General features: G+C 41.8%; 1 protein-coding gene across 1 annotated transcript in view; it reads left to right on the top strand.

Annotated features, from left to right (window-relative positions):
• IQSEC1 (IQ motif and Sec7 domain ArfGEF 1) overlaps nucleotides 1-14729 on the top strand; it is a 427684-nt gene that overhangs the window by 111993 nt on the left and 300962 nt on the right. The window lies entirely within an intron of this gene.

Here is a 14729-nt window from a genome sequence, read left to right as displayed (position 1 = left end):
TCCTTGCTGTCCCTGAGCTCTCCACTGGGCTCCTGAGCCTGCCTGGGTGGTTGTCATGGTTTGCACAGCTCTCGGGGAGCCCTGGGCAGCCCCAGATGGGTGCGAGGGTCAGGATCTGAGCCAGGATGCAGGGCTTGGGTGTCTGCCTAGGGTGCCCACAAGACGAGCCACCCCTCATTCTTCCACTGCAGCAGGCTCAGAATGTGCCTTCATTCAGCAGATGTTATTGCATTCTGACTGTGTCCCAATGCTGGGATAAGATTGTGAACAGGGCAGAAAATGTTCATATCCTCAAGGGCATTAGCAGTCACAGCCATCAGCACATATACAAAGAAGGTGCTTCCAGCAGGTTAGAAACACCATGAGGAAAATAAGGTAGGGTCCAGTAGGCCAAGCAGGGCAGGTCCTCTGAGGAGATGGCCTTTTGGCAGAGACCTGGGGGGAGGGCATGGGAGAAACGCAGCAGAGGGACAACAGGACAGGGGATGGGCATTGATGGGACCCTATGATCACGTGATAGAGGAAGGGCTAGTGTAGCCTGTCCTCTGAGCTGACTGTCCTTTGCTATCCCTCTGAGGGGTGCATAGGAGAGCTTAGGAGGTATGCCCTGGAAAGGTCTTAGCAGGACTTGTTTTGGCAAAGGAGAGGCAAACAGGGAGGAGGGTTCTGACTGGATGGAGGTGGTAGGAACTGGCCTTCAGAAGTCTGCAGACCAGGGTGTTGGGAAGGCAGGCAGGTGTAGACTATTGGCTTGGAGCAGGACTCCAGCCATTGTCGTGGGAGTTGGGCAACAGGGCCAACCCCAGGGCATACCAGCAAGTGACCCCAAACCAGGGATACACAGTAAGGCTGCAAGGGAAACTGAAGCAGAAGGTCGTTAGCACAGAGTAGGCTGATATGATGGCGCACAGGCAGGGAGATGGCAGTGGGGAGAGCTGGTGGGCTCCTGTGGTTCCTGCTTGGCAGTTCAGGATTATATAACACTGCCCCAGCCTACCTGGGGCAGGGGTCGGGTTGCTACAGGTGGCCTAACAAAGGGGAAGGCTGTGCTAACAAAGGGAAGGGATTAGGTATGCACCTGGACACAAGAGACATGCAAAGACTAAACTGCTTCTGAGGGGTGAGGGGCTGGCTTGGGTCCCAGGCTTGAAGCAAATGGAAACCACCTAGCTAATCAGTCTGCACAGAAACCCAACTCAGATGTACTCAAGGGCCCACTAAAATTCCAGTAAAGGAATTTGGGGCCCACAAAAATTAAAAATCCAACTAGCCTTTAGGCATGATTGGTCTAGCCTACAGGTATTGATGGATCGAGGGGCTCAAGCACTGACCCTCTCTCCCTCTTTCATGTCTTCTTGCTTCTAGTCAGCCTCCTCTTCTGGAGCCTCTTTCTTTGTGGTGGTCTGATAGCTCCAAGCTTGCAGTGGAAAGCAGACACCTCTTGTTCAGTAGATTGAGCCCATGTCTAGGGACTGACTTTCATTTTTATGGCTTTGGCCTTTTGCTGAAAAGACATGGAAAGTTTAGAGTAGAACTTTGGAGGCAGACAGCCGGGTTCAAATCCTGGCATTGTTACTTATGAGCTGTGTGACCTTGGGCAAGTTGCTTATTAACCTTTCTGGATCTCAGTTTCCTCATTTGTGAAATGAGGACAATAGCTCATTTTAAAACAGTGCCTGGCATACAATTGAAGCTTTCTGCTATTCTTGTTGTGTGTATCCTGGAACCAGTCCTGGTGACTCAGGAGTGCAGGGCTCTGATGGGCCTGGCCTGGAGTGGAGGAATGGGCTTAGCTTCCATGTGAACCTCCAGGCAGAAGTGAGGAAAATGGTCAGGATACAGTTACAAGAAGGAAAGGAATAAAAACTGGTTGGGCAAAGCCAACAGATGCATGTGGTGGGACATGGAAAGAGAGATCCTGCAAAAGCTCTGACAGACAGAGCTGCAGACCAAGAGTGGTTGATGTGTCCAAGGCAAGGAGAATGGCTGAAAACAGGAGACAAAAGTCAGGGTCAGAAACCAGAAGAAAAGTTTATTTAGCATATTAATGTTTACTGAGCAGCTACTGTGTACTACCATTACTCTAGGTCCTTGGATAGAGCAGTGAACAAGATAGAAGCAGTCACTGCTCTCCTGGATGCTACATTCTGATAGGGTTAAGGCAAGGTAGACAATGATTGAGTGAACAAATGAAATATAGTCACAATTCAAAAACTTGTATTCTGTAATATGTTTAATATTAAAATCCTATTAAAACACATTCAAAACCAGTACAACAAATCTATTTATCAGACATTTACTAAGGGCTTTTGCTATGCTAGGTGCTGGGTATGTGGGCTAGACTATAAGCTTCTTGAGGGGCTGGATGCATTTCTGCTTAATGCACCGCTGCCAATGCCTGGTATGTGTGTGTGTGATGGATGTATCAATGGGTGAATGGAGGGATGGATGGAGGGATGGGTGGATGGATGGATGGATGGATGATGGGTGGATGCGTATATGGATAAAAGGATAAATGGATGGAAATTATAGATAGATGAGTGCATGGGTAGATGGATAAGTGGACACATAGATAGTTGGTAGAAGGATGGGTGAGTGGATAGATGAACAGATAAATGGATGGGCGGATGAATGAAAGAACTTATAAAGATATTCCATTTGCCAAGCAAACACTTCCTACCTATATGCTAACACTTAAGGGAAAACAAGCCCAAGGCACCTTGATATAGGAGATTTTTATAGCATTTGAATGTGCTTATCCCTGATCTGATGCCTTCAGGGGATTTTGATTCTACTCCTGGCTGATGAGTGTCTCCTTTGGGGTTTGTGGGCAGGTCCCAGGAAAGACTCGGTTTCAGCTGAAATTAAATCCCTCATTTCACTTGAGACTGACAGAGGCTTTAAATTCTTCCTCAGTGCCCAAACTGCTGTGCCACAAATCGGTACATACCATTCAACCATGTGCAGAGTGGTTGGGTTAACACTTCCCTTCAGGGATCAACTGTAGTGACTTCTGGATCAGTTCTGCCATGTTCTTGGGTCCACAGAGAACTGGCAGTCCATTCTCCAGATGCTTACTCTGGAAATGAAAATGCCTGAAACATTTCAGTCCAGCTGATAAGAGAGTCCTCTTAGAATGCCAGGAGCCTGCAACCCAAGCTATTGAGTCTTTTTTTTTTAAGTAACTGCAAAGTATATGTCTTTAAAACATAAAATAACCCAATTTCCCAGCTTTTCCCAGCCCCAAACAACTTATTTCTAGATATGGGGTATTTTAAGAAGTTGCCAATACCCTTTTTGCCAGACTTTTCATTTCTGATAATGATCGTGTTTATATAAATTCTGTCATTATTTCCTCCTTGATCACAATTCATGGTCTAAGAAAAGATTTATATAAACTGAGGTGTTGGCATATTTATAGGGCTTCTGTCAAGAGGCAGGCACCGTGTGGGACACAGCATGGGGCCCAGTGGAAACTCCCTCAAGGTACTGCCATGCCAGGGGTAGTAGATAACCCACCAGTAAATACACAGGGTGTCATTTCAGGCAGCGCTAAGCACAGTGAAGGAAAATGAGCAGAGGAAGGCATAAGACTTACGAGCATTGAGGTCCCCTCTAGAATAGGGTGGCCAGGAGTAGATTTCTTGGAGAGGTGATGTTTTGATCAAATCTGGAGTGAAAAAAGGAAGTGGGACACATGAAAATCTGGCAAAGGGAATGGCAGGTGTCAAGGCCCTGAGTAAGGAATATGCTCAATGCATTCAAGGCCTCGCTCTGGGAACAGCCAACAATAGCATTAGAACAAAGAGAGGAATCCCTGGGGTAGGGGTGAGGGAACAGGAAGCCAGAACATGGAAAAGGGGGGTCACACTATAGAAGGATGAAGGGAAAGTGGATTATGCATCCTCTGCTGAGCTGAAGTCCAAAAAGGGAACACACAGACAAGCTTACAGGTTTGGCTATAAGAACTCTTCCAAGTGACCAAAAAAAAAAAAAAAAAAAAGAAAAGAAAAAGAAAGAAAGAAAAGAAAAGCCAATTTAAACGGACTTATGTGGAAAAAAAGGGAAAAAGCGGGGGTGGGGAGAGTGAAGTGCACTGAGTATTTCAGGGCAAGGTCTGGCTGGCTTTGGGTGATGCTTAATCCAGTTCTCACATTCATCAGAACTTGGTGTCCATCTGTCTGTCTCTTGTTCTCTCCATATCTTGGCTTGCTTCTTTATGTTGGTGGCTTCTCTCTCATGTGGCCTCTCTACTATGGGCACCTACTGTGCCATACTCTGTGCTAGGTTCTAAGAATGCAAAGATGTGTAAGATGTGTTATGTCTGGGTGTGGGAACGACTTCTGTAGTTTGATTTGCATGAATACTTTCTGTCCCATCAGGCTGACGTTGGGCCATGTCACTACCTCATGCTGGAGTCTGGAGACAGCACTTAAGAGAGGCCAGTTGTGAGCCTCAGTTCCTCATAGCCCTAGCTGCAGGGTCACTGGCATCCCAAATGACACATTTTGGACATGTAGGTTAGACTACCTGTCTGAAAGCCCATGGCCAGGGCCACAGTGCAAAGTAAATCCCCCATGAAAGTGAGATTCCTTCTCTAAAGAAGGAAGAAAGAGAGGATCTAAGGAGAGAGGGCAAATTTGATCTCTTGATATAATGATTCTCACTTAAGAAAGTGGCTGCTTCTTTCTTCTTTTTTTTTTACTTTAATTAATTTTTTATTAGTAGCTACTTCTTAAAGTCATGTTTAAGGAAAATATTATAATACTCTTATGAAAGAATACTCATATTCTCCAAACAGATTCTGATAACCAGAAAATGTATTGCAATGTGAACTTCCTTTCTAGAAGTAGTTTGCCTGAGGCCTTCACTCTCCAGTCCTGAGGTGGGTCCTGGGTGGAGGCTCAGTGCTCAGGGCCTGGCTGTCCTCAGCTCCCTTTAGGCCACCTGTCTAGTTAATGCAACTGCAGGAACCTTCCAGGGAAGCTGTGATTATTCCCCATGTGCCATTTGGGATGAGGAGAACAGTAATAAACCCTCTCCCATTAGTGCTAACAAGACTTGCTGATCACCTATTATAAATAAACCCTGCAGAATCTGTCAAATGTGGCAAAAGAAGAGTGCAAGCCATAAGTGAGTTATGATGTCAAAGTTCATTATTTCCTCTGAAGGGTCTTCCAATGGGCCTTTTTCTCCCTCCTTGATTTCACTTGCTTGTCCACTTATGTGTCTGTCCTGAACTGTGAACAACTGTGACCACATTGCCTTGCTCAGGAATTGAAATTACATCTACCTCTCTGAGTTTCTCCCATCCCAAACTCCTGTCACCCCATGCCCCAGCATTGTCAAACTAGATTTTGTATTTCTCATTTCTTTGCCTTTAATTTCAATTCCCAAGTAGGTCATTGCTTGCATATAGAAAACTATTGACTTTTGTATTTTAAACTTGTATCCTATGACCTTGCTAAACTCACTTATTAGCTCTAGTAGCTTTTCTGTGGGTTCTTTGGATTGTTTTAATTGAGTAATATGTCATCTGTGAATAGTTTTATTTCTTCCATTCCAATTTGTATACCTTTTATTTAATTTCCCTGCTTTAATGCACTGGCTAGATCTCCAGGATTGTGTTGAATAGGAGAGTTGAGAGTGAACAACTTGCCTTATTCTTGATCTTGGTGGAAATGTTCATTCTTTCTCTATTAAGTGTGATGTTAGCTGTAGTTTTTTGTGATGTCCTTTATCAGGTTGAGGTTCTTTCCTTCTGTTCCTAGTTGGCAAAGATAGTTTCAAATGTGATCATATACTTTTCCTTGTTTGTCCACATGGTGAAGTACACTGATTTTCAAATGTTGAACCAACCTTATTGTTGATTTTTATTCACTAGTATTTTGTTGAGGACTTTAGTGTCAATGTTCATGAGAGAAATTGATCAGTAGTTTTCTTTCTTTTTTTATAATTGTTTTTATTTATTGATTTTTTGATAATTTCTTTTAATTTTCAAGTCATGTTTTTTATATCACAGTTGTCTCAATTTTTCCGCTTTTGCCCCCCTCCACCCATCCCACCCCCATCCCCCCTCCCACCGTCAACTCCCACTCTGTTGTCCATGTCCATGGGTCATTCATACATGTTGTTTGGTCCCTTCCCCTTCTTTTCACCATTGTCCTCTTTCCGCATCCCCTCTGGTCACTTTCAGTCTGCTCGATGTTTCCATGCCTATGGTTCATTTTGTTTGTTAGTTTATTTTGTTGAATAAATTGCACTTATAGGTGAGATCATATGGTATTTCTATTTCACCATCTGGCTTATTTCACTTAGCGTAATATTCTCCAGTTCCATCCATGATGTCACAAAAGGTAGGAATTCATTTCTTTCTTTCTTAAATGCAGATTGATTTTATTTATTTTTTTAAATATCAAAGTCAATTATAAAATATTAAAAAATTTTAAACCATTATAAATTCTCAGCAATTAAACATCATACCAGCACAGAAATAATCAAGTAGATTAATGAAATATAATGAGCATTCTAGAAGCAAACATATATATCTGTCTAACAATGTAATATATGATTAAGTTGCTGTTTCAAATCAATGGGTAAAGTAAGACTTATTCACCATATAAGGTGCATGGACAAATATTACTTGAAATAAAACCAATATAGAACCCTATTTCATACATTATACAAGAAATATTCAGGTGAGTTAAAAATCAATATGTAGAATCTGAGGAGTTTTAGGAGAAAATACAAACTAACATTTTTCTTACTCTGAAGTAAAATATTCAAACCCAGAAACCCAGAAGCTATAAAGTAAGACAAAATGACTATATTAAACATTTAAGACTATATAGTAATATTCATATAAAAAAGGTTAAAGGACAAGAAGTAGAATGGGAAAGTATTTGCCACACATCTAAAAAAAGGCTAATAGTTGTTGGTGTATTGTTTTTTTTTTAGGGAAAAAATTCTACAAACCTTTAATCAATAAACAGATAAAGAATAACAAAGTCATTGAAAGCTTTTTAAAAATAATAGAGACAAGCAAGAAATATACAAAAACAGATTTAGTTTCAAAATATAATAAAGGAACAATTAAAATAATACATCATTGTCACAGATTAGTACATATTTAAAATATTGGTAATATCAAGTATTGGCAACTGTGAAAGGAAATGGATATTCATAGACTGTTTTTCTTCATCTTAAAGCAGTCCCCTTAGCATATCTTGCAGTGTTGGTTTTGGGGAGGTGTATTCTTTTAGTCTTATTTTGTCTGAGAAACTCCTCCTTTTGCCTTCCATTTTAATTGAGAGTCTTGCTGGGTAGAGCAGTCGTGGTTGCAGGCCTTTGCTTTTCATGACTTGGAATATTTCTTGCCATTCCCTTCTGGCTTGCAGTGTTTCTGTTGAGAAGTCAGCTGCTAGCCATACCGGGGCTCCCTTATATGTTACTACATGGTTCTCCCCTGCTGCCTTTAGGATTCTCTGTTTGTCTATGATATTTGCCATTTTAATGATGATGTGTCTTGGAGTGGGCCTCATTGGGTTCCTCTTGAATGAGACCCTCTGTGCTTCCTGGATTTGTCTGACTTTTCTCTCCTCCAATTAGGGAAGTTTTCCATCATTAGTTTTTCAAACAGGTTCTCTGTACCTTGCTCCTCTTCTTCTTCTGGTATCCCTATTATACGGATATTATTACGTTTCAGTTTGTCCTGCATTTCCCTGAAAGCCTCTTCATTCTTTTGGAGTCTTTTTTCATTACCTTGCTCTTTCCGGGAGCTCTTTTCTACCTTGTCCTCCAGTTCGCTGATTTGGTCCTCTGCTTCATCGAGCCTGCTTTTGATTCCTTCACCTGTGTTCTTCAATTCAGAAATTGTATTCTTCATTTCCTCTTGTCTCTCATTGGTAGTTTCTATGTCTTTTTTCCTGCTGATATAGTTTTCAATAAGTTCCTCATAGTTTCCCTGTAGTTTTTTGTAATTCTCTTTGAGCTCACTGAGCTCATTGGGCTTCCTTATAACCATTGTTTGGAACTCAATATCTGATAGTTTACGTGTCTCTACTTCATTTATTCCTCTTTTTGGGGATTCCTCCTTTCCCTTTGAGTGGGAGGGTATTTTTTTTGTCTTCCCATTATTTGTGAGACTCCTTTTGCTTCTGCTTCTTAAATTTATTTCTCTTGATTTGCTGACTTTGTGGTGTGAACTTCTATGATAGGAGACTGCTGTTTTTACTTTCTGAATCTCCCTCTGATGATATCAGATGTTGTCCATGTGTGCTCTTAGGCAGTCTGTTTGAGACTTCCAGGAATCTACTGTTTGTGGCTGTCTCCTTCAGGTGTTAATCTAGTGACTCTGCACTCAGCAGGCTGGCTTAGACAGCTCGCCGCGGGGCTATTGGGTCCTCTCACAGTGCTGCCACTCAGGGGAGTGGTCTCTGCCTGAGCAAGATGGCTACTGCTGCATGGGGAATGAGCCAGCATTGAGATCCCACCGTCTACTCTCTCCGTTCTCTCCCCAAAGCTTCCTTCCCCAGTCTCTCCTCAGGCATCTCTAGCCCACTCCTCCCCTGATTTTGCCGAAGCCCAGGGTGAATGACTGCAAGTAAAAATGTATGTGTTGGCCCTTTAAACAGTTCTTTGTATCTCAAGCCTCCTGTCTCTGGCAGAGAGCAACCCTGCCACTTTTCGCAGCTGGCTGTTTTCTGTATACTTTTTGGGCTCTGGTGCTGTAGGCTGGAGATTCCCACTTTTGGTTTAGACCCCACTCTTATCAGGGGAATCCAGCTGGCCCTTTCAATATCCTTCTAGTGCTGCCACCCGTGGGCACCCCACCCACCTTCTTGAGTCTCTACCACACTCCTTACCAGTTAGATTGCGCTAAAGCTGATTCTTCTGTCTCCGAGGTCATAAGGCTCCTCTGTTGCTATTGTTCAGTTGTTTGTTCCAGGTGATTTCCCCACAATTTAGTTGTAATTCCAGGTTGGTTCTGGGAGGAAGTCAGTGTGACTTCCACTCACTCTTCCACCATCTTCTCAGTAGTTTTCTTTCTTGCAATATTTTTGTCAAGTGTAGGCATCAGGGTAAATGTTAGCTTCAAAAAATGAGTTGGGAAGTGATTCTTCCCTTAATTCTAAAAGAGTTTGTGTAGAATTGGTGTTATTTGGTCCACACATGTTTGATAAAAATTTACTAGGAATAAGATATCGGACTATTCATGTTATCTATTTCCTCTCGAGACACAGTTTGTGAATCCTAAGAAATTGGCCCATGTTATCTAAGTAGTCACATTTATAGATGTAGAGTTGTTCCTAGTATTTCTTTATTTGTAAGTAATGTTTTTTCTCTTTTTTTTCTTGACCTGTCTGTCTAGAGCAGGGGTCAGCAAACTATAGCTTGAAGGCCAAACACAGCCCATAGCCATTTTAAAGATTTGGGGGTGGGGGGAAGAAGAAGAAAATAAAACACAAAGAGGAATATGTGATAGGGACTACATGTGGCAACAAAGTCTAAAATATTTTCTATCCAGCCCTTTACAGGAAGTTTTCTGACCTCTGGTCTACAGGTTTATCAGTTTTATTTTTTATTTTTCAATTTAGCTTCACTTATTTTCTCTATTATTTTACCATTCTTGATTTCATTCATTTCTGCTCTTTGTTATTTACTTCCTTCCGCTTGCTTTGGGTTTAATTTGCTTTTATTTTTCTAATTTCTTAGGGTGGAAGCTTGATTGGAGACTTTCTCTTAATTTTTAATATAAGCATTTTAATGGTATAAATTTTCTTCTCGGCACTGCTTCGGATGCATCTCACAGATTGTAATGTGTTGTGTTCCCATTTTCATTTAATTCATTATGTTTTGGGGTTCCCCTTGTGATTTCCTCTTTGACCCTGGATAATCTGGAAGTGATTGTTTTAAATTTCTAGTTCTTTTCAATTTGTTAGGTTTGTTTTATGTCCCAGAATGTGGTCTTGGTTGATATTTATTTAATGGGTACATCCATCCATCTATCTATCCCTCTACCCATCTCTCCACTTAATATTTATTCACACACTTATATTTATGTTCATCCAACCACCTATTCATTGATTTCCCTGTCCATTGATTACTCATTTATCTGTCATTAATCACAGACAATCATCTGTCTGTTGATTCATCCATTTATTCATTTCTCCATTTTTCCATCTGTCCATCACCTATTAATTTATCCATTCTTTCCCTTCAAACAGTACCTAACACATGAGAATATTTTTTACTACTTATTTTTATTATTTTTCCTTTACCACATAGAGACTCCTGAGTATGGGTCTCCAATTGGCTAGAAAAGGTCATAAACCCACTCCTTGATGAGAGAAGTGGACTCCATCCCACATGAAGCTCACAGATGGGAATGTGGATGGATGATTCCCAAAAGAAAATGGTCAGAATACAGTTTCCAGAAGACAGGGAATGGATACTGGCCAGGAAAAGCCAACACATGCCAATAACAGGACATGGAAGGAAGGAAAACTAGAAATGATTTCAATTCCAAGTTTAACAAAACCTCTGAAAGGCAGATCTGCAGAGCAAGAATGGTCAATGAGTTCAAAGTCAATGGCAGTGACTGAAAATGACAATGTTCAGGATAATGGAATTCCATGGAACTAGAAGATCTATATATTCCTTCAGCATATAAATGTTTATTGTGAATCTAGTATAACACTAGATTCTTCAGTATAGCAGTGAACAAGACAGGACAGTCACTGTCCTAGTAGCAGCCACATTCTGTTGGGGGAGAGAGATAACATGTATGTTAGCTAATGAAATATGTTTGTAATTAAAAAATATGCGTTCAGAATATGTTCCATATTAAAATCCTATTCAGCTCTGGCTGGTGTGGCTCAGTGGATTGAGCACTACTGGCCTGTGAACCAATGGGTTTCTGGTTCGACTCCCAGTCAGGGCACATGCCTGGGTTTCAGGCCAGGTCCTCAGTTGGGGGTGTATGAGAGGCACCCACACATTGATGTTTCTCTTCCTCTCTCCCTTCCTTCTCCTCTCTAAAAGTAAATAAATAAAATATTAAAAAATAATAAAAAACAAAATAAAATCCTATTCAAAATGCATTCAAAACCAGTAAAACAAATGTATTAATCAGATATTTACATCGGGCTTTTGCTGTACTGGGTATGTGGACTACACCCCCTTCAGTGGCCCTTCAGTTGCCTCTCCATCTGTCTGTCTACAAGTCTGTCTACCTGGCTAGACTGTAAACTCCTTGAGGGGCTTGAGGCATCTCTGCTTTACTACAGTGCCTATCCCACAACAGATGCCCAATATGCAATGGATGGATGGAGGGAGGGGTAGTTATATTTTCTTGTGGTGTTGAGTGGAATGTTCTGTAAATGTCAATAGACAAATTCAATTGATAGTGTTGTTTGGTATTTTCTATATCATTGCTGATTTTCTCCCTGCTTACTCTATCAACTACTGAGAAATTATTGAAGAAGTCTAAATATAATTGTGGATTTATCTATTTATCCCTTCAGTTCTATGAGCTTTTGCTTCATATTAAGTGAACATACATTTAAAAATGGTATGTCTTCTTGGATAATGGATCCCTTTATTACTATATAATGTCTGTGTGTAATATATTTACTGGGTATAGAATTCTGGGTTGACAGTTTTCTTTTAATACTCTAAGTGTGCCACTCCATTGCCTTCTGGATTGCATAATTTTTATGAGAAGGCTGCTGTAATTCTTATCTTTGTTCCTCTGTAGTTCATGTGTCTTTCTGTTCTCACTGCCTTCAATATGTTTCCTTTGTCTTTATCTTTCAACAGTTTGAATATGATGAGCCAGGGTATTTTTTTGTTTCTGTTTTGTATGTAATGTGCTTGGTGTTCTCTAAGCCTCTTGGGTGAGGTAAACATAGTTTTGGAAAATTCTCAGCCATTACTTTTCCAAATATGTTTGGTAAGCACTGTTCATATCCTCTCTTTTTTGGAGGTGACTACCTTTCTTAGATTTTAAGTTTACTGGTTTCCTGCAACTTGAGCTCTCTGGTGAGGTGAAGAAAAGTTGTGAATTAGCATATCATCTGTCTCCTACTGACAGACATGGAGTTGTTTCCATTTCAAAGCCATTTTGAATGATACTGAAATGCACACTTTTGTGTACACCTCCTGGTGCATTTAAGCATAATTTTACATTGAGCATGTTCCTAGGAATGGATTAGTCATAAGAGAGGAGATTTCTAAATTTTACATGATTTAAACCCACCCACCAATGGTGGTCAGAGTCCTTGTCTCTCCACATCCTTTACAACACTTGGAATGATCAGACTTCTTTTTTTCAGTCTAGTAGGTGCCAATCATGTCTTGATGTGTGTGGCCCTGATGGCTGGTGAGGAGGGGCAGCTTTTCATGTGTTTACTGACCAGTTGTTCTCTATCTGTGCTTATGGTTTTCCTGCTCCACATCAGAAAACCCAGGCATCTACCTCAAGGATCTGTCTCCCTAGCACCATATGGTTAACTTACTTCCATTATGTTTTTCCATAACTGTCATTTCTGTCTGAAATGCTGTTCTGTCCTAGTCCTTTTCATGTTTCAGAGCTCATCTCTAATCCTTAGGCTTTCCCTAGCTGAGTCCCCTCGTCACTGTAGCACACCTCCCTGCTTCACTTCGTAAGACTTCACAGTTTCTCAAGTTACCTGTTTGTGTATTTGTTTTATTATTTTTTAATTGACTTTGATACCCAGGATATGAGTGCCCTTGAGCAGGAACAAGGTGTCTGTATAGCTATAGCACCTGGCACAGAACCTGACACATAGGAAGCACTCAAATATTTGTTGATAGGAAGAATGAACAAATGCATGAGAGAGAGATTGGACAAGATTTGGGCAGCCTGGGGAATTTCATAGATCTTGGCATTCAGTTTCTGTTCCCAGGGCCTTGTGACCCCTGGAGGATGCATGCAAGAGGGCATGTGGCCAGTGGACATCTGCCATTGGGATATGGCAGTGGCTTTCTCCTCTAATTCCCAGTCCTAGTTGGAGTCAGGCTGCCTCTTCTCTCATGTGGTTGTACGCATCCCCTCTGGCATCAGCTGGCTTGTTATTTTCAGAAGCAGATGTGCAGAATGTTAAGGCACCAGTCTCCTCCATATGGGAGGCCCTATGGCCAACAGCATAACTGGGAGTATGGTCAGCCATGTGCACTGGCAGCTCCTCAACCAGAGGAAGGGCATGCACATGGATATATACAGTACAGGCAGGGCAGGTGTGCCTTCTTTCTCTGCTCAAAGACCATCAGCAGAGTGCGTCTCATGCTTCACCCAGGGGCTACACTTATAGATGCAAAATAGAGACCAGAGAGCTTCTAAAGGTGGGCTGGTATGTGGGTGTATTCTGCAGCACTGACCCCGGGCTTATGGTAGGCTTTTCAGGGTTAATGCTCTCAAAGGAGATGAAGCTGTTTATGTGCCTAGCCCTCAGGTTCACGGAAGGGAGGGCCCTACTGAGTGCTGTTCTACCTGGCCCTGCTCTGCGCTGTTCTTGGCCTACCTCATCTTTCTGCCATCATGTGTTCTCAGGGGGAGACTTTTGTTTTTCCCTCTGATCAGCTCAGGGATAGAAGCAAAAAAGCCTGTTTTCTTCTTTCCCATCCATCTCATGCCACTGCAGGTGTAGCACTTGGAATCCCAGCTGAGCAGGGCCTGCTGTTATAGCACCCTCCTTTGCAGGCATCATGCTTATGTTTTGTTGTTTTAACAGCTTTATTGAGATATAATTCACAAACTATAAAATTCACCCATTTAAAGTATAAAATATAATGGGTTTTAGTAGCCATCACCACTGTCTAATTTCAGAATGTTTTCATTATCCTAAAAAGAAACTCTTACCTATTAGTAGTCACTCCCCATTCCGCCCTTCCTTCAGTCCCTGGCAAGCACTATTCTATTTTTTGTGTCTGTACACTTACCTATTCTGGGCATTTCATATAAAAATTGGATCATATAATATGTGGCCTTTTGTGTCTGGCTTCTTTTCACTTAGCATAATGTTTTCAAGGTCCATTTGTGATTATCATTGTCAGTACTTCATTACCTTTTATGGCTGAATAATATTCCATTGTGTGAATAGATCACATTTTGTTTATTTATTCATCTGTTGATTTGTTTTTATCTCAACTATTTCTTTAATTTTGTGATAACTCAGTGATGCATTTAAAAAGGGTGGGGGATTTGCCAGCATTACAGGTTGGTCAAAGAGAGTGGATTCAGATGCTTTGGTTACCTCAGTCGATCTCAAAGTGGCATTGAGTGGAGGCTTTCAGGGCTAAGGATGAGGCTGGGAGTAGAAGGGTCTTTTGCAGGACTCTAGATTGAGGGGAAGGGGCTACATTGTAGTCTGTGCTCCATTACAGCACAGTGGTATAACCTAAACCAAGTGGCATAAAACCTCATGGGCATCTACTGTGCCCACACTTCCTGAGCTGGCCTGGCTGAGGGTCTCCATAAAGTTGCAGCCTAATTGTTGGTCTGTGTCATCTGAAGACCTGACTGGGGTGGGAGGAGCTCTCTGAACCCCTTACCCACTTGGTTGTTGGCAAGGGGCCCCAGTCTTCCCTACACTGGCCTCTCCATAGGCTGCTCCAGTGTCCTTGGGGCATGCGCTGGCTTCCCCAGAGTGAGTGATCTGAGAGCCAGGTGGGGAAGCAGTGTCTTTCAGGATCAGAAATCACCATGG

This window comes from Pteronotus mesoamericanus, unplaced genomic scaffold, assembly GCF_021234165.1.
Source record: "Pteronotus mesoamericanus isolate MK-2021 breed Mesoamerican mustached bat unplaced genomic scaffold, CSHL_Meso_final contig_27, whole genome shotgun sequence".
NCBI lineage: Eukaryota > Metazoa > Chordata > Mammalia > Chiroptera > Mormoopidae > Pteronotus > Pteronotus mesoamericanus.
Note: the sequence above shows the minus strand (reverse complement) of the source record. Positions and strands in the feature narration are given on the sequence as shown.